Source organism: Gekko japonicus, unplaced genomic scaffold (assembly GCF_001447785.1).
Source record: "Gekko japonicus isolate JY-2015 unplaced genomic scaffold, Gekko_japonicus_V1.1 scaffold136, whole genome shotgun sequence".
In the NCBI taxonomy this organism is placed as follows: Eukaryota; Metazoa; Chordata; class Lepidosauria; order Squamata; family Gekkonidae; genus Gekko; species Gekko japonicus.
In genome coordinates this window covers 255662-275994 of record NW_015177012.1, presented here as the reverse complement: position 1 = coordinate 275994, position 20333 = coordinate 255662, and the positions used below count along the sequence as shown (strand labels likewise).

Sequence of the window (20333 nt, the reverse complement as noted above, 5' to 3'; positions counted from 1 at the left end):
GCCGAGGCCTTCCCCCTGATCAGAACACCAGAAGAGCCCTGCTGGATCAGACCAGTGAGGGTCCATCTAGTCCAGCATCCTAGCTCACACTGTGGCTGACCAGTTCCTCCAGAGGGCCAACAACAGGACAGAGAGAAGAAGAAAAGGAGTTGTTTTTAATACCCTACTTTTCTCTACCTGAAGGAGTCTCAAAGTGGCTTACAAGAGCCTTCTCTTCCTCTCCCCACAACATGCACCTTGTGAGGCAGGTGGGGCTGAGACAGTTCTGGGAGAACTGGGACTGGCCCAAGGTCACCCAGCAGGCCTCTCATGGAGGAGCAGTGGGGAATGGAACCTGGTTCTTCAGATTAGAGTCTGCTTGGACTGTTGCTCCAGTTCCTGTAATATAACTGGTCTCTGCCCCAGCTCTACCACTCTGTTTCCCAGAATTCTTTGGTCCACATAGACAAGAATTTTCACACATTGTGTGAAATGGCTTGCACAGACATGGCTTTGTACAGACATACATGGAGGGACAGTAGGTGATGGGAAAGACCTTAGCCTGAGACCCTGAAGAGCTGAAAAGAGGGGCTCTGGCTCACTGGAAGAGCCTCTGCTTGGCTTACAGAAGGTCCCAGGTTCAATCCCCGGCATCTCCAGTTAAAAGATCTGGCAGTAGATGATATGAAAGATCTCTGCCTGAGACCCTGGAGAACTGTAAAGAGGGGCCATGGCTCAGTGGTAGACCATCTGCTTGGCATGTAAAAGGTCCTGGGTTCAATCCCTGACATCTCCAGTTAAAAGGACCAGGTAGTAGGTGATGGGAAAGACCTCTGCCTGAGACCCTAGAGTGCTGTAAAGAGAGGCTCAGTGGTAGAGCATCTGTTTGGCATGCAGAAGTTTCCAGGTTCAATACCCAGCATCTTCAGTTAAAAAGGACCAGGCAGGAGGTGATGTGAAAGACCTCCACCTGAGACCCTGGAGAGCTGTCAAGAGGGGCCGTGGCTCAGTGGTAGAGCATCTGCTTGACACGCAGAAGGTCCCAGGTTCAATCCCTGGCATCTCCAGTTAAAAAGGACCAGGCAGGAGGTGATGGGAAAGACCTCTGCCTGAGACCCTGGAGAGCCACTGCCAGTCTGAGTAGGCAATACTGGCTCGATGGACCAAGGGTCTGATTCAGTATGAGGCAGCTTCATGCGTTCATATTTGTGTATGTGGAAGTCCACAACCCAGGAGTTGAAGACTGCTCTTCTAGGTTATACAAGAAGGGTTAGCCGCCCACATCCATGAAATGGGTATCCTAGAGCACCTATGCCCCTTGGCAATGCATGACGGGCTCATGGTGTATGGGCAGAGGATACTTGGACAACAAACGGTGCTTGGAAATAGGTCCCTGGAGGTACCAAAACTGAAGTCTGATGACTGAGGGGACATGGTAGAGGTTTATAAAAGTATGCCTGGGGCAGAGATAGTGGCTAGAGAGGACTTCTCCCTCTCCCCAAATGAGAGCCAGTTTGGTGTAGTAGTTAAGCTGTGCGGAGTAACTGGTTGGCTGCTGTGTGAGATGGGATGCCGAATCAGACGGGCCACTGGTCAGATCCAGCAGGATATGTCCTATGGTCTTATAACAGAGCTTCCGAGTTGGTGGATAGCTGGAGAGAGATTGGATAGGTGCTCTCAAGGATTTGATCACCTCTTTGTTGTTTTAGGACCGGGAGGTTTCTTCAGTTGGAAAAAGAGAGAGTACAACCGTTCAGAATAACCGAAGGGTGGGTTTCAAACGAGGCAGAAACTGGGTGGTCCTGTTTCTGGTCACATGTGATATTTGTTCGCTTGTTCATAACCACAAAGAGCTACTTGGGGAAAGGGCTTCGGCCAGGGGCAGAATTCAAGGAGTGCAACAGTTTTAGTTTCATTGATCCAAAAGTTTGCTCCTAAAGGTAATGAGGACCTTTCTCCCTGGCTACCTCTTAGTCCTGCTCCTAGCCCAGAACATCTCCACCGCGCCACCCCGTAATCTTCAGCCCATTTCCAAACTCTCCTTTCTGCGAGCCCATTGGCTCAATGTCTCGATGTTTGGTGTCGTGGTTCAGTGCGCGGACTCTAATCTGGGAGAGCCGGGTTTGATTCCCCACTCCTCCACTTGCACCTGGCTGGATGACCTTGGGCAAGACGTAGTTCTGACAAGAGCTGTCCTTGAAAAAGAGCCGTTTCTGTCAAGAGCTCTCTCAGCCCCGCCTGCCTCACAGGGTGTCTGTTGTGGGGAGGGGGAGGGAAAGGAGTTTGTAAGCTGCTCTGAGACTCCAAGTAAAGGGTGGAGTATAAATCCAATCTCTTCTCTTCTTCTCACACTTCTATCCCTTTCCTCCTTCCTTTGTTTCCCCCACTGCTGGAGGCTTCGAATGGAAGCTCCTGGGGGCAGGGACATCCCTCGTTGGGTTATGCCATTGGTCATATGCTCCGTGTGACACACCATGTGCTTCTCAGGCATGGATCCTGTCCTGTTGTTTCTGAAAAGGTCTGTTTGTCTGGCTCGGGAAAGGAGCAGGGTGGGCGGCAGGCCAGGAGAGGTGAGTGAGGTTTGGAAGGTGGTGCGTGGCTCGCAGAATTACTGGCAGGTCTCGGGTAACATCTGTTTAAAATAAATGTTCATTGCCATTGTTTGCTAGCTGCTTTGCGACTGCTTCTGCAAGAAGGGGGTGTGGGGAGGCGGGGAGAGAGAGAGAGAGAGAGAGAGAGAGAGAGAGAGAGAGAGAGAGAGAGAGAGAGAGAGGCAACCTGTCCGGGAATTTATCATGAAAATCCCCCTCCCTCCCGCCCTCGCACCTCCTCTTCTCAAGGGGAGACTTCCTTCCCTGCCTTCCCCTGGGTTCCATTAGGCCCGTATTAAAGCTTTTTACTCCACTTGGCCGCCCTTCGCTGGAGTAAAAGGAATTCTAATAAACCGCTGGGAAAGATTCGCCATTCATTCTTTCCATGGAAACCGGGAGGCTGACACAGACCAAAGGCTGCACTCGATACGGCCTAGGTCGCCCGCAGGAGGGGCCCACGGAAGCGCGGGGAGCTGGGTTTCCGTTGGAAAGAAAGCAGGGGGAGAAGCCATTCCTTTTCCTTCTCTTGCCTCCCCGAGGGCGCCTCTTTGTGCGAATGGTGGGGGGAACCGGGCTGGACCGAAAGGTGAGGAAGGGTAGCATTAGCCGTTCTGCAGAGTGCTGAGACTAGCGGGTTAGAAGGGTCTGCGACCTCATTAGCCGCAGCGATTGTAGCAGCCAGCATGCCTGTCTTTCCCTCCCATCTGGGCCTCTTCGCTTCCCACTATGGCCGATCCCTTAGAAGCAAGGAGCGGATCGTGCTCAAAATCCCTTTGCTTGGCTTGCTGAAACCGTAGTAGTCTCGTAACCGTTCTTTCACGGAGAAGGTAAAACGGTCACGGAGAAGGAGAATGTGGGGCTCAGAAAACGGGTCCTTGGGACTGTTGTCAGCATTCTCTGCTTTCATCTGCAAAAACGATGGCGGGTTTGACCTTCCATCTTTAGTTACTTTGAAAGGAAGATCATCTCCCGCTCTGTCAACTCTTGCGAGGAAGCTCAGAGATGCAGGGAAAAAAGAAAGAGGCGACGAGATGGCTCAAATATAAATTTTTTAAATGAAAATTCGCCCCTCCGAAGCTTTTCGGAGAAAAACGAAAAGTTTGAGCAAAACAGAACCTTTGCTCCTGAAATGTGTCAAGCTTGGCACGATGCAGATCTCGGCTTGAAGGGAGGCCCAAAGATGGAGGGCAGCCCTTCTTATTGAGACAGTTTGGTATAGTGGTTAAGTGCGCGGACTCTAATCTGGGAGAACCGGGTTTGATTCCCCACTCCTCCACTTGCAGCTGCTGGATGACCTTGGGCAAGCCATCGTTCTAGTCAGAGCTGTCCTTAAAAGAGCAGTTCTCGAGAGAGCTCTCTCTGCCCCACCTACCTCACAGGTTGTCTGTTGTGGGGAGGGGAAGGGGAAGGGGAAAGAGTGTAAACCACTCTGAGACTCTGAGTGAAGGGTGGGGTATAAATCTAATCTCCTCCTCCTCCTCAGGTGTCTCTTGTGGGGAGGGAAAGGGAAAGGAGCTCTTCTGATCCGGGGAAGGCCTTGGCCTCTATGTGTGAGATGGGATGCTGAACTAGATGGACCACTGGTCTGATCCAGCAAGGCTCTTCTGATGCTCTGATCAGGGGAAGGCCCTGTTTGGCGTAGTGGTTAAGAGTGGCAGACTCTAATCTGGGGGACTGGGTTTGATTCCCCACTTCTCCTCCACATGAAGCCACCTGGGTGACCTTGGGTCAGTCACGGTTCTCTCAGAGCTGTTCTCTCAAGGGCAGTTCTCTCAGAGCTCTCTCAGCCCCACCTACCTCACAGGGTGTCTGCTGTGGGGAGAGGAAGGGAAGGAGATTGTAAGCCGCTCTGAGACTCTGATTTAAGAGGCTATTTGTAAGAACAATTTCCCAAGAGTAAGCCGCACTGAGTAGACTTTGATTGGATTCAGAGTAGACCTGTTTCAGATTGAATAGGTAGCAACCAGCGACTTGACGCAAACTGGCAGCCAGCGGGCTCATTTTCAGATTGGCACGTTGGCGGTCTCCGCAGCCAGCCCCGGATAGCCACCTGGCTGCCGTGCCGTGTCCCAGAGGCAGCGTCCAAACTGTTTTCAAGGGCAGCCCCGCGTAAAGTGCATTGCAGTAATCCAATTCTGGGCGTGTCAGAGCATGGATTGCGGCGGCCGAACATTGACTGCAGAGGAAAGATTGCAGCTGGCGCACCAGCCCAAACGGGGCAGAGGCACCAAAGCCGTCACAGAGGAGACTCACACCTTGGTCTGCGTCTAAAAATACCCCCCAATGCAAACGTTCTTCTTTAAAGGGTGAACCGCTAACCGCTCTCTCCAGAACAGACTGTGTCTGTTATTCCTCTAGCCAGTTTCATTGTTGACCCCGTGGCACCTGAGTCTCGTCTGGCTTGAGCTTCAGCTTTGTGGCCTTCAGGTGGGTCCGTTCCATCTCTGAGCAGCAGTCCCGGGATATCTCCTGCCTCACCAGGCTCAGGTGAAGAGGCAGTTTGGTGTAGTGGTTCAGTGCGCGGACTCTGATCTGGGAGAACCAGGGTTTGATTCCCCACTGTTCTTGAAAAAGAGCAGTTTCTGTCAAGAGCTCTCTCAGCTCCACCTACTTCACAGGCAATGCTCCCTTCTAAGCTGTGGAGTCCTGTGAGCAAAAATTCTACTTTGTGAGCTACTGGCATTAAAGTTGTGAGCGAGCGATTTGGCTACTGCATAAATTAGTTTGCTCTGGAGCCATCCTTCCTGAGCTAAGACAAAAATGTTTGAGCCAGAGGCTAAAAAACTGTTAGCTGGCTCACACTAACTCAGCTTAGGGGGAACACTGCTCACAGGGTGTCTGTTGTGGGGAGGGGAAGGGAAAGGAGTTTGTAAGCCGCTCTGAGACTCCGAGTGAAGGGCGGGGTCTAAATCCAATCTCCTCTCCTCTCTCCTCCTCTCCAAAATTAAGCTGTCACCTGTATATGGACCACATCGTACGCCAAACTCCCAGTTGACCCTTTCCAGGGGCTCCATAGAGGTGTTAAGTAGCCTTAGGTAGTGCTCCCTCTAAGCTGTGGAGTCTTGTGAGCAAAATTCTACTTTGTGAGCTACTGCCATTAAAGTTGTGAGCGAACGATTTGGCTACAGCATAAATTAGTTTGCTCTGGGGCCATCCTTCCCGAGCGAAGACAAAAATGTGTGAGCCGGAGGCTTAAAAAACTGTGAGCTAGCTCACACTCACTCAGCTTAGAGGCTTTAGGGGAATCCAAGGTGTAACCCTGCAGAATAAAATGGCCGATACTGTAATGCCCCTGTAGAAATCTATGATGAAACCTCGTTTGGAGTAATATGTACAGCTCTGGTCACCGTATCTCAAAAAGGACATTGCAGAGCCTGAAAGAGTACAGAGGAGGACAACAAAGATTATGAGGGGGTTGGAGTACTTTTCCCTGAAAGGAAAGGCTGATGAGTCTGGGGCTTTTCAGTTCAGAAAAGAGACGATTAAGGGGGAGGGGGACATGAGAGAGGTTTATAAAATTATGCATACGGTGTTGGCAAACAGGCATTTTTCTCCCTCTCCCAAATGACTAGAACTTGAGGGCATTCAATGAAGCCGGTGGGCAGTAGGTTCAGGACAGACAAAAGTCAATACTACTTTACACAGAGATTAAAATGTGGAATTTGCTGCCAGAGGGATGTAGTGATGGCCACAGGAATTTTTGTTGTTCAGTCGCACAGTCGAGTCCGACTCTTCGCGACCCCATGGACCAGATCACGCCGGGCCTTCCTGTCTTCCGCCGTCCTCTGAAGTTGGCTCGATTTCATGTTCGTTGCATCTATGACACTGTCTAACCATCTCATCCTTTGCCGTCCCCGTCTTCTTTGACCTTCAATCTTTCCCAGCATCAGGGTCTTCTCCAGTGAGTGCTCCCTTCTCATTGGGTGGCCAAAGTATTTGAGCTTCAGTTTCATTATCTGGCCTTCCAGGGAACAGTCCGGGTTAATTTCTTTTAGGACTGACTGATTTGATCTTCTTGCAGTCCAAGGGACTCTCAAGAGTCTTCTCCAGCACCATAGTTCAAAAGAATCTATTCTTCAGCGCTCGGCCTTCCTTATAGTCCAACTCTCGCAGCCGTACATGACTACTGGGAATACCATTGCTTTGACCTCATTTGGAATACTGTGTGCAGTTCTGGTCACCACAACTTAAAAAGGATATTATAGCTTTGGAAAAAGTGCAGAAAAGGGCAGCTCGAATGATAAAAGGGTTGGAACACTTTCCCTATGAGGAAAGGTTAAGGCACTTAGGGCTCTTTAGCTTGGAGAAATGACGACTGAGGGGTGACATGATTGAGGTTTACAAGATTATGCATGGGAAAGAGCAGGTAGAGAAAGAGGTACTTTTCTCTCTATCTCACAATACAAGAACTCGTGGGCACTCCATGAAATTGCTGAGCGGTCGGGTTAGAACGGATAAAAGGAAGTACTTCTTCACCCAAAGAGTAATTAACACTTGGAATTCACTGCCACAGGAAGTGGTGGCGGCTACAAGCATGGACGGCTTCAAAAGGGAATTAGATAAGCATATGGAGCAGAGGTCCATCAGTGGCTATTAGCCACAAGGTATAGATAGGGACTCTGGGGCAAGTGATGCTCTGTCTTCTTGGTGCTTGGGGGGGTCAACAGTGGGAGGGCTTCTAATGTCTTGGCCCCACTGGTGGACCTCCTGATGGCACTGGTATTTCTGGCCACTGTGTGACACAGAGTGTTGGACTGGATGGGCCTTTGGCCTGATCCAACATCGGCATCTCTTATGTTCTTATGACCATGCGGACTTTTGTTGGCAGGGTGATGTCTCTACATTTTATCATGCTGTTTAGGTTCGCCAGAGGAATAAACAGCTTTAAATGGGGATTAGATAGATTCGAGGAGGAGAAGTCTATCAATGGCTCCTAGCCATGGTGACTGAGGGGAACCTCCACATCCAGAGGCATTAATCCTCTGAGTCAACATCAGGGGAAGGCCTCGGCCTCTGTGACCCTTTTTTGGCCCTCCAGATGAACTGGTTGGCCACTCTGTGAGACAGGATGCTGGACTACCTGGGCTGCTGATCTAATCCAGCCAGAGCTCTTCTGATGTTCTTTTCAGAGGAAGGGCCTCTCTGCCTAGTTGCTGGCCATCCAGAGGAACTGGGCGGCACATGTGTGAGACAGGAGGGCGTACCACAGGTCTGAATGAGCAGAACTCTTTTTATGTTCTTTTCTTAGAATAGCTCATCATGGGGACCACAGCGTTAAGCATATATCCCTCTGCCACAACTTTCAGATAACAATTGGGGAGGTACAAACAGAACCCCTGGAGGTTTCTTGGTCACTTCTGAGGCCTGTTCGAGGAGGTCAAGCAAAGGTGATTGATGGGCAGTAGGGTGGGTGGTATACCAGCAAGCCCAATTGTGCAGGAGTTTCCAAACCCTAGGTAGATACACTCACAATTGGGGCTTCGTCTAAGAGTAGCTGGTGGGGGACCATCATATCCTGATTGAATTATTATGAGTCCCCTTCCCCACTCACCAGGGCTCAATGGATTCTGCCTGAAGAATCTCAGAGGACACATCACTGGGACAGTATTCTCTCCTCAGCTTCCCCAAACAGATGTCAACAGTACATGCCCAATTGAACCTCTTATCCAGAGGTTAAGTTCACCCATTCTGGAGTCAGGAAGGCATGCCAAACTGGCCCCCTTATCCAGAGGTTAAGCTCGCCCATCCCGGAGTCAGGAAAACATGCCAAATTAGTCCCCTTATCCAGACGTTAAACTCGCCCATCCCGGAGTCAGGAAAACATGCCAAATTAGTCCCCTTATCCAGACGTTAAACTCGCCCATCCTGGAGTCAGGAAGACATGTGAAACTGGCCCCCTTATCCAGAGGTTAAGCTCGCCTTTCCCGGAGTCAGGAAGACATACGAAACTGCCCCGCTTATCCAGAGGTTAAGCTTGCCCATCCCGGAGTCAGGAAGGCATGCCAAACTGGCCCCCTTATCCAGAGGGTAAGCTCGCCCATCCCGGAGTCAGGAAAACATGCCAAATTGGGCCTCTTGTCCAGAGGTTAAGCTCGCCCTTCACAGAGTCAGGAAGACATGCCAAATCGGGCCTCTTATCCAGAGGTTAAGTTCGCCCATCCCGGAGTCAGGAAGACATGCCAAATTGGTCCCCTTATCCGGAGGTTAAGTTCACCCATCCCAGAGTCAGGAAGACATGCCAAACTGGCCCTCTTATCCAGAGGTTAAGTTCGCCCATCCCAGAGTCAGGAAGACATGCCAAATTGGCCCTCTTATCCGGAGGTTAAGCTCGCCCTTCCCGGAGTCAGGAAGCCATGCCAAACTGGCCCTCTTATCCAGAGGTTAAGTTCGCCCATCCCAGAGTCAGGAAGACATGCCAAATTGGCCCTCTTATCCGGAGGTTAAGCTCGCCCTTCCCGGAGTCAGGAAGCCATGCCAAACTGGCCCTCTTATCCAGAGGTTAAGTTCGCCCATCCCAGAGTCAGGAAGACATGCCAAATTGGCCCTCTTATCCGGAGGTTAAGCTCGCCCTTCCCGGAGTCAGGAAGCCATGCCAAACTGGCCCTCTTATCCAGAGGTTAAGTTCGCCCATCCCAGAGTCAGGAAGACATGCCAAATTGGCCCTCTTATCCGGAGGTTAAGCTCGCCCTTCCCGGAGTCAGGAAGCCATGCCAAACTGGCCCTCTTATCCAGAGGTTAAGTTCGCCCATCCCAGAGTCAGGAAGACATGCCAAATTGGCCCTCTTATCCGGAGGTTAAGCTCGCCCTTCCCGGAGTCAGGAAGCCATGCCAAACTGGCCCTCTTATCCAGAGGTTAAGTTCGCCCATCCCAGAGTCAGGAAGACATGCCAAATTGGCCCTCTTATCCGGAGGTTAAGCTCGCCCTTCCCGGAGTCAGGAAGCCATGCCAAACTGGCCCTCTTATCCAGAGGTTAAGTTCGCCCATCCCAGAGTCAGGAAGACATGCCAAATTGGCCCTCTTATCCGGAGGTTAAGCTCGCCCTTCCCGGAGTCAGGAAGCCATGCCAAACTGGCCCTCTTATCCAGAGGTTAAGTTCGCCCATCCCAGAGTCAGGAAGACATGCCAAATTGGCCCTCTTATCCGGAGGTTAAGCTCGCCCTTCCCGGAGTCAGGAAGCCATGCCAAACTGGCCCTCTTATCCAGAGGTTAAGTTCGCCCATCCCAGAGTCAGGAAGACATGCCAAATTGGCCCTCTTATCCGGAGGTTAAGCTCGCCCTTCCCGGAGTCAGGAAGCCATGCCAAACTGGCCCTCTTATCCAGAGGTTAAGTTCGCCCATCCCAGAGTCAGGAAGACATGCCAAATTGGCCCTCTTATCCGGAGGTTAAGCTCGCCCTTCCCGGAGTCAGGAAGCCATGCCAAACTGGCCCTCTTATCCAGAGGTTAAGTTCGCCCATCCCAGAGTCAGGAAGACATGCCAAATTGGCCCTCTTATCCGGAGGTTAAGCTCGCCCTTCCCGGAGTCAGGAAGCCATGCCAAACTGGCCCTCTTATCCAGAGGTTAAGTTCGCCCATCCCAGAGTCAGGAAGACATGCCAAATTGGCCCTCTTATCCGGAGGTTAAGCTCGCCCTTCCCGGAGTCAGGAAGCCATGCCAAACTGGCCCTCTTATCCAGAGGTTAAGTTCGCCCATCCCAGAGTCAGGAAGACATGCCAAATTGGCCCTCTTATCCGGAGGTTAAGCTCGCCCTTCCCGGAGTCAGGAAGCCATGCCAAACTGGCCCTCTTATCCAGAGGTTAAGTTCGCCCATCCCAGAGTCAGGAAGACATGCCAAATTGGCCCTCTTATCCGGAGGTTAAGCTCGCCCTTCCCGGAGTCAGGAAGCCATGCCAAACTGGCCCTCTTATCCAGAGGTTAAGTTCGCCCATCCCAGAGTCAGGAAGACATGCCAAATTGGCCCTCTTATCCGGAGGTTAAGCTCGCCCTTCCCGGAGTCAGGAAGCCATGCCAAACTGGCCCTCTTATCCAGAGGTTAAGTTCGCCCATCCCAGAGTCAGGAAGACATGCCAAATTGGCCCTCTTATCCGGAGGTTAAGCTCGCCCTTCCCGGAGTCAGGAAGCCATGCCAAACTGGCCCTCTTATCCAGAGGTTAAGTTCGCCCATCCCAGAGTCAGGAAGACATGCCAAATTGGCCCTCTTATCCGGAGGTTAAGCTCGCCCTTCCCGGAGTCAGGAAGCCATGCCAAACTGGCCCTCTTATCCAGAGGTTAAGTTCGCCCATCCCAGAGTCAGGAAGACATGCCAAATTGGCCCTCTTATCCGGAGGTTAAGCTCGCCCTTCCCGGAGTCAGGAAGCCATGCCAAACTGGCCCTCTTATCCAGAGGTTAAGTTCGCCCATCCCAGAGTCAGGAAGACATGCCAAATTGGCCCTCTTATCCGGAGGTTAAGCTCGCCCTTCCCGGAGTCAGGAAGCCATGCCAAACTGGCCCTCTTATCCAGAGGTTAAGTTCGCCCATCCCAGAGTCAGGAAGACATGCCAAATTGGCCCTCTTATCCGGAGGTTAAGCTCGCCCTTCCCGGAGTCAGGAAGCCATGCCAAACTGGCCCTCTTATCCAGAGGTTAAGTTCGCCCATCCCAGAGTCAGGAAGACATGCCAAATTGGCCCTCTTATCCGGAGGTTAAGCTCGCCCTTCCCGGAGTCAGGAAGCCATGCCAAACTGGCCCTCTTATCCAGAGGTTAAGTTCGCCCATCCCAGAGTCAGGAAGACATGCCAAATTGGCCCTCTTATCCGGAGGTTAAGCTCGCCCTTCCCGGAGTCAGGAAGCCATGCCAAACTGGCCCTCTTATCCAGAGGTTAAGTTCGCCCATCCCAGAGTCAGGAAGACATGCCAAATTGGCCCTCTTATCCGGAGGTTAAGCTCGCCCTTCCCGGAGTCAGGAAGCCATGCCAAACTGGCCCTCTTATCCAGAGGTTAAGTTCGCCCATCCCAGAGTCAGGAAGACATGCCAAATTGGTCCCCTTATCCAGAATTATTTTCAGGCTAGTTGATATTTGCCTCTGAACTGACCTGGCATTCAACATCCAAACTAAGATGGTATATCAACATGTTGTGTATAGATTCAGGGGGGTAGCCGTGTTGGTCTGATGCAGCAGGTCTCAGTTAATTACTCAGTGTTCCACAATTAGGGATATATCTGCCCATCAGTCTCCAGTTTTGACATATTTCCTTCACTGTGTTTCCTCCCCCTGAATTAAACCCAAACAAATGGTAACCATATAAACTAAGCTGTTTGGTCCTTGGATCTGTTAAACATCTTCATTATGCTATATGCTAATATACTGCTCACCCTCTACCTATATGTATGGACTGTTAACTTCCATTTTATTGCATCTGAGGAAGTGCGCGTGCCCACAGAAGCTTATACCTTGAATAAAACTCTGTTGGTCTTAAAGGTGCCACTGGACTCAAACTTTGGGCAAGTTGTGGATCACGCTTTGTTGAGAAAGAACTGTGAGATCTGATAGACTCTTAATACGTCACATGGGATGTTCTCTAACAGACAATTCGATGTGGAAGGGATTTTTTGCGAGGCAGGATATTGGATTGTTCTCGAATGTCACTTAGAGGACATAAAATGATACGGGTCCAAGAGCAGCTTAGAGACCCCCAAGTATTCCAGGGTATGAACTTTCGAGAGTCAAAGCTGCCTTCGTCAGATATGAGTTGGAATGGAAATCTTACTCCTTATATCCCTGTCAGAGGTTGGGAGGGGGTTTGCAAAGAAGGACAAAATAAAATGGTATCTCCGTGCAAACAGAAAGTACAGTCCAAGGTTACCATGGAGACCTGTGGGCCTACGAGGGTTACTGGGTTGCCTGCTGCCATGACTGACCTTCCAGCCCTTGCCCTCGATCCTGCAGCAGTCAGAGCTGGAGAAGAACAAGACAGTAACCCACAACATCATCATTTCCCCCAGTCTCTGCCCCCCAAATGCTCCCCACTCCCCCCAAATCTTCTGGCCGGCAACCCTAGGGCCTGCCCCAAATTTCATTGGTTGTGTTGCTACGACTTACGCAAGCGATGAAATGGCGATCCAGTCTGGTGAGGTGGTTAAGAGCGACAGGACTCCAATCTGGGGAACCAGGTTTAATTCCCCACTCTTCCACATGAAGCCAGCTGGATGACCTTGGGTCAGTCACAGCTCCCTTGAGAGCTCCCTCAGCCCCACCTACCTCACCAGGTGTCTGTGTTGGGGAGAGGAAGGGAAGGCATTTGGAAACCACTCTGAGACTCCTTCACATAGTGAAGAGCGGGGCATAAAAACCAACTCTTCTTCTATTTTGTTATGGCTTATGCAAGTTTTGCAGGTTGCAAAGATTTTCATAGATAGCTAAATAAAAACCCGCGAGACCGGTTATCCCCCTGTATGTAGTTCTGTTTTGGAGAATAGGGGGCTGCTCTTTTGTACTTAGAAAATAATTCCTCGGAGAAAAGCTCTCTTTGGCCCCGGTCACACGGGCCAGATAACACGGGGGGGGGGGCGTGGCTGTTTGCCACAAAGCAAAATAAAGCGCAGTAGCCCGATCACACGGTCCCCTGAGGCTTCGCACTTAGGCTGTTAGCTGGCGATCACACGGCGATTCTGGAGCATGGCAAAGAAGCTGCGCAGCAAGCGTTTCGCGTTTGTGTGCATGCAGAGTTCCGCAGAGCAGCACTGCTTTCAGTTACGTGTTTGTGTGCATGCGCTTACTAAAAACATCCGGTTTGCAATGGGACGTGGACGGGTGGTGGATGCCATGGGATACTAGCGCTCCCGCGATCAGACGCCCGCCCCTTCCCCCTCGTTTTCCAGACACTAGGGCACTTTCCGCGGTACTTTTTTACTGCGCATCTTCAGCGGGACACCACGGGTTGGCTACGGGTGCGCTACGCTTCCCAGACGTTGCGGTGTGATCACGCACCAAAAATCCGCATGACATTCGTGCCTTTAGCGCGGCAAATCCTCTGTGTGAATGGGGCCTTCATATGTTTAAACAGCAAGCATGGTTTAGTTGTGAGAATGTCGGACTAGGATCCGATAGACCCAGGTTTGAATCCCCGCTCTGCTATGAAAGGTCACTGTGAGACCTTGGAGCAGTCACACCCTCTTGGCCCAGCCGACCTCACAGGACTGTTGGGAGGATAAAATGGAGGAGGGGCAAATGAGGTTGTAAACTGCTTGGGGGCCACATTGGGGAGAAAAGCAAAGTGTAAATATCTACATTAAAATAAATTGGGGCATGGGAGTCCGGTGGCCGTGGCGTGAAGGATGGACTCGGAAGGCAGCCGTAAATCTTTGAAGGAAGAGAAAAAACTCGTAGGATCTGGTTGTTTTTAATCTCCCCCCTTGCCTTTGAAGTGCCAAGGAAGGCCTTCAACCATATTGTATTTAATAAGCCACGCTCCGCAGTAATGCGAGGCGGGGAGAAAGCAAGCATGGAGTAAAACAGATGGTTTTGAGCCTGCTGGGAGATGCTGTGTCCCAAGTAAACCCAAACTGCAGTTAAGAAAACCCCGACAACCAAAAACAAAAATCCAGTGCCATTAAGAGAAAAAGTAATGTTGCTCCTCTTGTACTCAGAGTACTGGAATTTGAGGAAAGGAAAAGGACTTATTGTTAACATAACTGCAGCATAACCCTTGTTATGACCAGCGGGGTAGGAAAGAGTAACCTCCAAAGCTCTTGGGGAGGGGAGGGATAAACACGGGTCTGTTCCTTGAGGAATTGTGATGCATCCACCCAGACATAATAGCAGTACTCTGGTTTTGAAGACCGGGCCAGAGATTCCCTCCCCCCACATTCAAATGTGTCCCCAAAGGGACTACTCAGTCCCCCAATTCCTAACGGGTCCCAATGTTTGTTTCTTCCATCCGCCGTGGCCGATCATAGCTTCTCCGCTCGGTGCAAAGAACTCAACGGGTGCTGTTTCAGACCAAGCTTTTCCATCACTGTCCAGAACCTTCTGGGGTGTTCCAAAGCGTGACTTGCAAATAAGGGGCCGTCTGTGACCCCGCAGGAGGACTGTGGTTGTGAAGCCATCGAAGTCACAGTCGTAGCAGGCCGGTGAGGGTTTGAACATTGATGGTCAAGATGTCTGAATCCGTCAGAATGGGAATCTGGGCCCTGCAGCCTCCACCCATCCCTGGTTCCAATTGCATTATTATTCTAATTCTTTAAACTGCAAGCTGTTTGGGGCAGGAGCCTGCCCGTTTCAGTTGCTTGTACTCTGCAAAGTCCCACACAATAAACGTAGGGTGCATGTTTTTTGTTTTGTTTGTCAAAGCTGTAACCCAGGGAGATTTCCCCATTGCTGGCTTGAAAGGGGGGGCACCTAGAGATCATTGATGCATTTATTTATTTATTCAATTTATACCCCGCCCTCCCCACGAGCAGGCTCAGGGAGGCTTACATTAGCTGGCACGTAGATACCAATAAAATTCACATAAAATCATTTAAAACAGGTCAAATACAATTACGATACAGATGTAAATAAAATCATAAAATCCTGAAGTGCTGGCATTACTTGACGTGGCGTGCAAAAGAATGCATACAAATCATAAAATCCTGAAGTTCATACATTACTTGACGTGGCGTGCAAAAGAATGCATACAAATAGACAGTTTCCCCACTCGGTGCTCTCCCTAAATCACACGGTGGCAAAGGCCAAACTAGGGCCAGGGTCTAAAGCCACGATTGTTGGTGGTAGTCATGTGGGCGGCTCCTTAGTTGAAAGCCTGGTGGAAGAGCTCCGTCTTGCAGGCCCTGCGGAACTGTAAAGATCCCGCAAAGCCCTGATCTCTTCCGGGAGCTCATTCCACAGTATGGAGCTGCCACTTATGAGAGGAGGCATCCCGTCCTTGTGGGGTTGTTCCAATCTTCCTACATCTTTGAGTTCCCTTCACACAGTCCCCACTTGAGAGTCGCCAGGGTTGTGTCTTAACCTGGAAATGTCAGTACGCTCCTTCCTCCACTGGGGACTGGCTAGTTGTGAACACTCATTGGTGGTGGTTGGGGGAGGGGAAGCATTCTGTCTCTGTTTTCTTTAATTTATTTAAAACATCTCTCCCCATTTCCTCCCCCCTCTGGGACTGCGTAACCACTTTCGTTTTTATGCCTGCTCTTGCCTGCCACGGATCCCCCTGTTCCCAAGGTCAGGTTTTTAAGGTCCGCTGGTTACCAGGCACCTGGGATTTTGCCCTCGCAAGAAATATCTCCTTTATTCCGAGAGATTCGCAACCGAACCCCCTCCCCTTTCCTCGTGATGATTCCCTGACTTCCATCTCGCCTACTGACTCTCGCTCGACAGAGTCGCATACCCTTGCCTCTCCTTTGCCAGTGCGCCCACTCTGTACCATCCCCCCCAGCAGATCCGTGGTGCCCCCCCCCCCGCTCCCATATCCCTGCTGTCACTCACCACTTTGGCTGCAGCTGGCTCCACACAGCAGTGAGAAGCTCCAGGTGTGCCATCCTTCCCCCCCACCCTCTGGACTGCTTCTTTTCCCATTTTGCCTTCCTCCCCCCCTTCCTCCCTATCTCGCCAACCCACCCATCGAATCCTGACTGCCTTTCTCCACCTTTCCACCACGACACTCTTTTGACCAGAGAGGATTGGCTATTTCCCCCCACACACACATCCCGCGAGTGGTTCTTTTTCATGAAGGGGGCGATACAACATCAATCGAGAGAATCCACCCTTCTTCCTCCGCCTCTTCCTTTCTCTGTATTATTATTTTGCTTCTCCCTCGGAGGACTTTATGTTTTTATACATACATATATATATTTTAAAAATCCTCTGCAGCTTTTCTTGACCCTGCGTGACAGCGTGTGCATGTTTTGTGGGCTGCCCCTCGTTCTGATTGCTATTCCTGGCACAAACACACACACAGAGCACAGATCAGAGAAGCAAAGCTGCCAGCCACTCGACACAAAAAGAGAGAGAGAGAGACTGCCGCCACCGGTCCCTTGGTCTCCGTGGACATCCTGATGTCTTTATAGTTCCGCCGAGGAAATCTAAACCACTCCTTTTCCCCTTCACCCTTGGTTCCAACACTTTTCTCTCCTCCGTCTGCTTTTCGCAGCCTGCAGCCAACCAACACCCCCCTCCACACACACACACACACACACACACACTGTGCTTTCCGTGCACACAAATGATCAGCTCTCCGCCTCCTCCACTGGCATTAAATTTTCAAACTGGATGCTACAGGGCCGTTCCTAATTACCGTCTATCCTCTAGCCGTCCATGAGTAATGACTACTGAAAAAGCTCAAAAGGATTGCTGAGAAAAGGGGGGGAGAGAGAGTGACAAGAAGAGAAAAAGGAATTGTGCAATTTTTTTCACCTTTTTTCTGCCCCCCCCCTTCCTTAAGGATCTAATCGGCGGCCACCGTGCTCTGGAAGAACAGGAGAGAAAAGAGGGGAGAGTGCGAGAGAGAGTCGGAAGAGAAGAGGAGGAGGAAGAAACGTGCAGGTATTGTACAAAAACCCAAGATCGCTTTGGTTCTTCGTTGGTGGGGCTACACAACGGTCATTCATTCATTTGTTCGTTCATTCACCAGCTTTCTTGTCTTTTCCCCTCTACCCCTGTTTTATTTGTTCTCCTTCTGTCATTTTTTTGGGGGGATGGGTGGGAACATTGGTTCTGGGCTTTGATGGAGTTGGTAAGTGTGGTTTGGGAGGGGTTGGTTCGCCCACCCCGCAAAAATGGGTTTGTTGAAAGGGCTATGGAGTTCTTGCAAATTTTCGAGCAAGCGGCCGAATCTTCCTTTGAAAAAGGAAGGATTCGGCAGTGTTGTTTGAACAAAGGTGGATGGCGTCGAGTCAGGTTAGGAACGGAACTGAAGTTTGCTTAGGATTCATTTGAATGGCTCGTGGTAACCTCAGCCTCCCTACCCCCATTTCACCGATGCCTGTGAAGTTCAGAGAATGCTTGATCCATGGTGGCGGGGTCTGCGGTGCAGATGAAGCCTGCCAGCTGATGCTTATTTCCGAATGCTCGTTGGAAGGGTATTCTCGGTGAAAAGTTGCTGGATGGAAGCAAACAGAGAGGCTCAGTATTCCTGTCTTCTGTTGTCGTTGCGTCTGTGTATGGTGTTGATGTGCTCTCGTCCACCCCCCCCCCCGTGCGAGTCGTGTGGCGCATCTTTGACCAGAGAGCCAATCTTGAGACCGCTGATCGCGGCTTGCATTTGCTCTGTACAGCTGGTGGCGCATTTGGAAACCCCCCTGGGGGAGACTTCGGAGAGGTCTGATTGGGATTCTCGCCTCCCCCCCCCTCCAATGACAAATGAATTCCCCTCCTCTCTGGCACAAAATCACCCAGTGACATTTTTTATAATAAATAAATTGGCTCTCGAGTACTCTTTTGGAGACGTCAGCGGCTTAAGGTGATCCTCCTAGCGAAGGAATGAATCGCAAACGTGCCAAGTATTAAAGCAGGAAAGGGTACTTCTAAAATAGTCGAGGGAGTTTAAATGGTCATGGCCAGCAGGGTCCTGCGACTCCCGAGAAACTCCCAACCGGGCAGTTGCCTGGCATGCAGGAAGGGTTGCGCCCCCCGAGAGGCATCGACTCCAGAGCGATCCTGTGAGAATCAGCAGAGACGCTCCAGTGCGAAACGGGTTGCCAGTTGTCGTCGGTAACGTTGGCGTGTGTGGGTGTCCGTGCATGGGCGAACGCTTCGATGCGCTCTGAATTCACGATGCAAATGTTTAATAAATAAAAAGCAGATGTTTGCAACACGAGAGGTAGCCAGGAAAGGAACAGCAAACGGCACAGTTGTTGCATGTAGGAGATATCGGGCGAAAACTTAAGGACACGCAGGTTCTCAGAGATATGGTTTGTAGCAATTTTTTTTTAAACAGAGAAGCTAAGAAGGTTCCAAAATGAGGAAAGAGAGAGAGCACCAGAAAGGGCAGTATAGTGTAGTGAGTAGAGCCAGTGTATTGGTGTACTCAGACTTGGCCTTAGAAGGCCTGAGTTTGGATCACCACTCTACCATGGAAGCTTGCTGGGTGACTTTGGGCCGGTTGCTCTCAGTCTGGCCAACCTCGCAGGGTTGTTGTGAAGGTAAAAAAGGAATGACGGGAGAACCTGGTAGCTTGCCTAGAGCCACCTGGAAGGAGGTATAAAAATGTTACAGAAATATGCTCCTTTGCTTCCAGTTTAATCGTGACTGTGCTCAAAAGTAGACCTCTCGAGCCTTTTAGGGTATCTCCTCCAAGCTTGAAATGGTATTATTTTTACCAGGAGAAATCAGGGTTCACATTCCTCCACAGCCGTAGGAGTTACAGGCTGAGTGGCCAGTTGTTATCTCTTAGCTAGCCTCCCTCGCAGGATGATAGGGAGAAAATAGGGGGGGTGCCAGGGAAGGGGAAAATGGAATATGCAAGAGATATATAATTGCTTCATCGGTAATGAGAAGGAATGTGGGCTCATGGCTGTAATACCAATAAGTTTTAAAATGTTGTTTAGACCACTTTTGTGTTCCAAGGATCTCAAGTATGTGTGTTGGGTTGTCCAGCTTCAGTTTCACAACAACCCTGTGAAGCAAGCCGAACTGAAATATACTTATGGAGCTGCCTTTTATGGAGAGGCCATTGGTCCATCAAGATCAGTGTTGTCAACTCAGACTGACGGCAGATCCCCAGGGTCTCATGGTCTTTCCCATCACCCCAAACCTAATCCTTTTAACTGGAGATACTGGGGACCGAACCTGGGACTTTCTGCGTGCCGAGCAGATGCTCTACCACGGATCCCTGGCTCCTCCCAAATCCATCCAGACACCCAGTTGAGCTTCAGGGCTGCGTCAGTGGTGGTTAAGTGCGCGGACTCTAATCTGGGAGAACCGGGTTTGATTCCCCACTCCTCCACTTGCACCTGCTGGATGACCTTGGGCAAGCTGTAGTTCTGGCACTGCTGTCCTTGAAAAAGAGCCTTTCTGTCAGAGCTCTCTTAGCCTCACCCACCTCACAGGGTGTCTGTTGTGGGGAGGGGAGGGGAAAGGAGTTTGTAAGCCGCTCTGAGACACCTTTGGGTTGTGAAGGGCAGGGTATAAATCCAATCTCTTCTCTTCTTCTTCCTGCAATCTCTTCTCTTCTTCTTCTTCCTGAACTTGGGTCCCAGGCTAGCCCTCAGCACGCTTTGCCAGGTTGTTTATAACAGAGGAGAAACCTTTTCCGGTGCCAAAATCTTAACAAGCTGCTGAATTTTTACATACGAGAGCCAAATGCAAAGGCAAACATTCAACTTAATGGGGGTGGGGGGTGGTCTTTAAAGAAAAGAAAGTGATATCTCTTTGGAATCAGGTAATATCTCTCGGGTGTGGAAGGATTACAAAGAATAAAAAAATTAAGAGCGGATAATTTTTTAAATTATAAAGTTATCTGAGAGTATCACCCCCCCCCCCGAGTGCTATGCAAATGTTATTTATGTATGCAATTGGCAGTGTTTAATGACTCCAACTCGGTGAAGATTCTCATTGAATAATACTGTTTTGGTACTGATGTGTCTATAAGAAGGTGTTAACTAGTTGGAAGATTTTGTGTCAGGGGGAAAAGTCCATACAGTATCGATGGGTCTCAAAGATCTAGGAACTAATGGGGGGGAGTCATTAGAGGACCCCTTCCCCATCATGCGTACATTGGAAATTATAATCCTTATACTATAGTCTCATGTAGTCCTCAGTGAGTTCTTGGTCGCTCCTTTAAAAAGCCCA

The 20333-nt window shown here is 50.4% G+C and overlaps 1 non-coding gene across 1 annotated transcript; it reads left to right on the top strand.

Moving 5' to 3' along the window:
- Window positions 1–974: 974 nt before the first annotated feature.
- TRNAV-GAC lies at window positions 975–1046 on the top strand. Its single transcript has one exon. It is a non-coding gene; the product is annotated as a tRNA-Val (tRNA).
- The last annotated feature ends 19287 nt before the right edge of the window (window positions 1047–20333 follow it).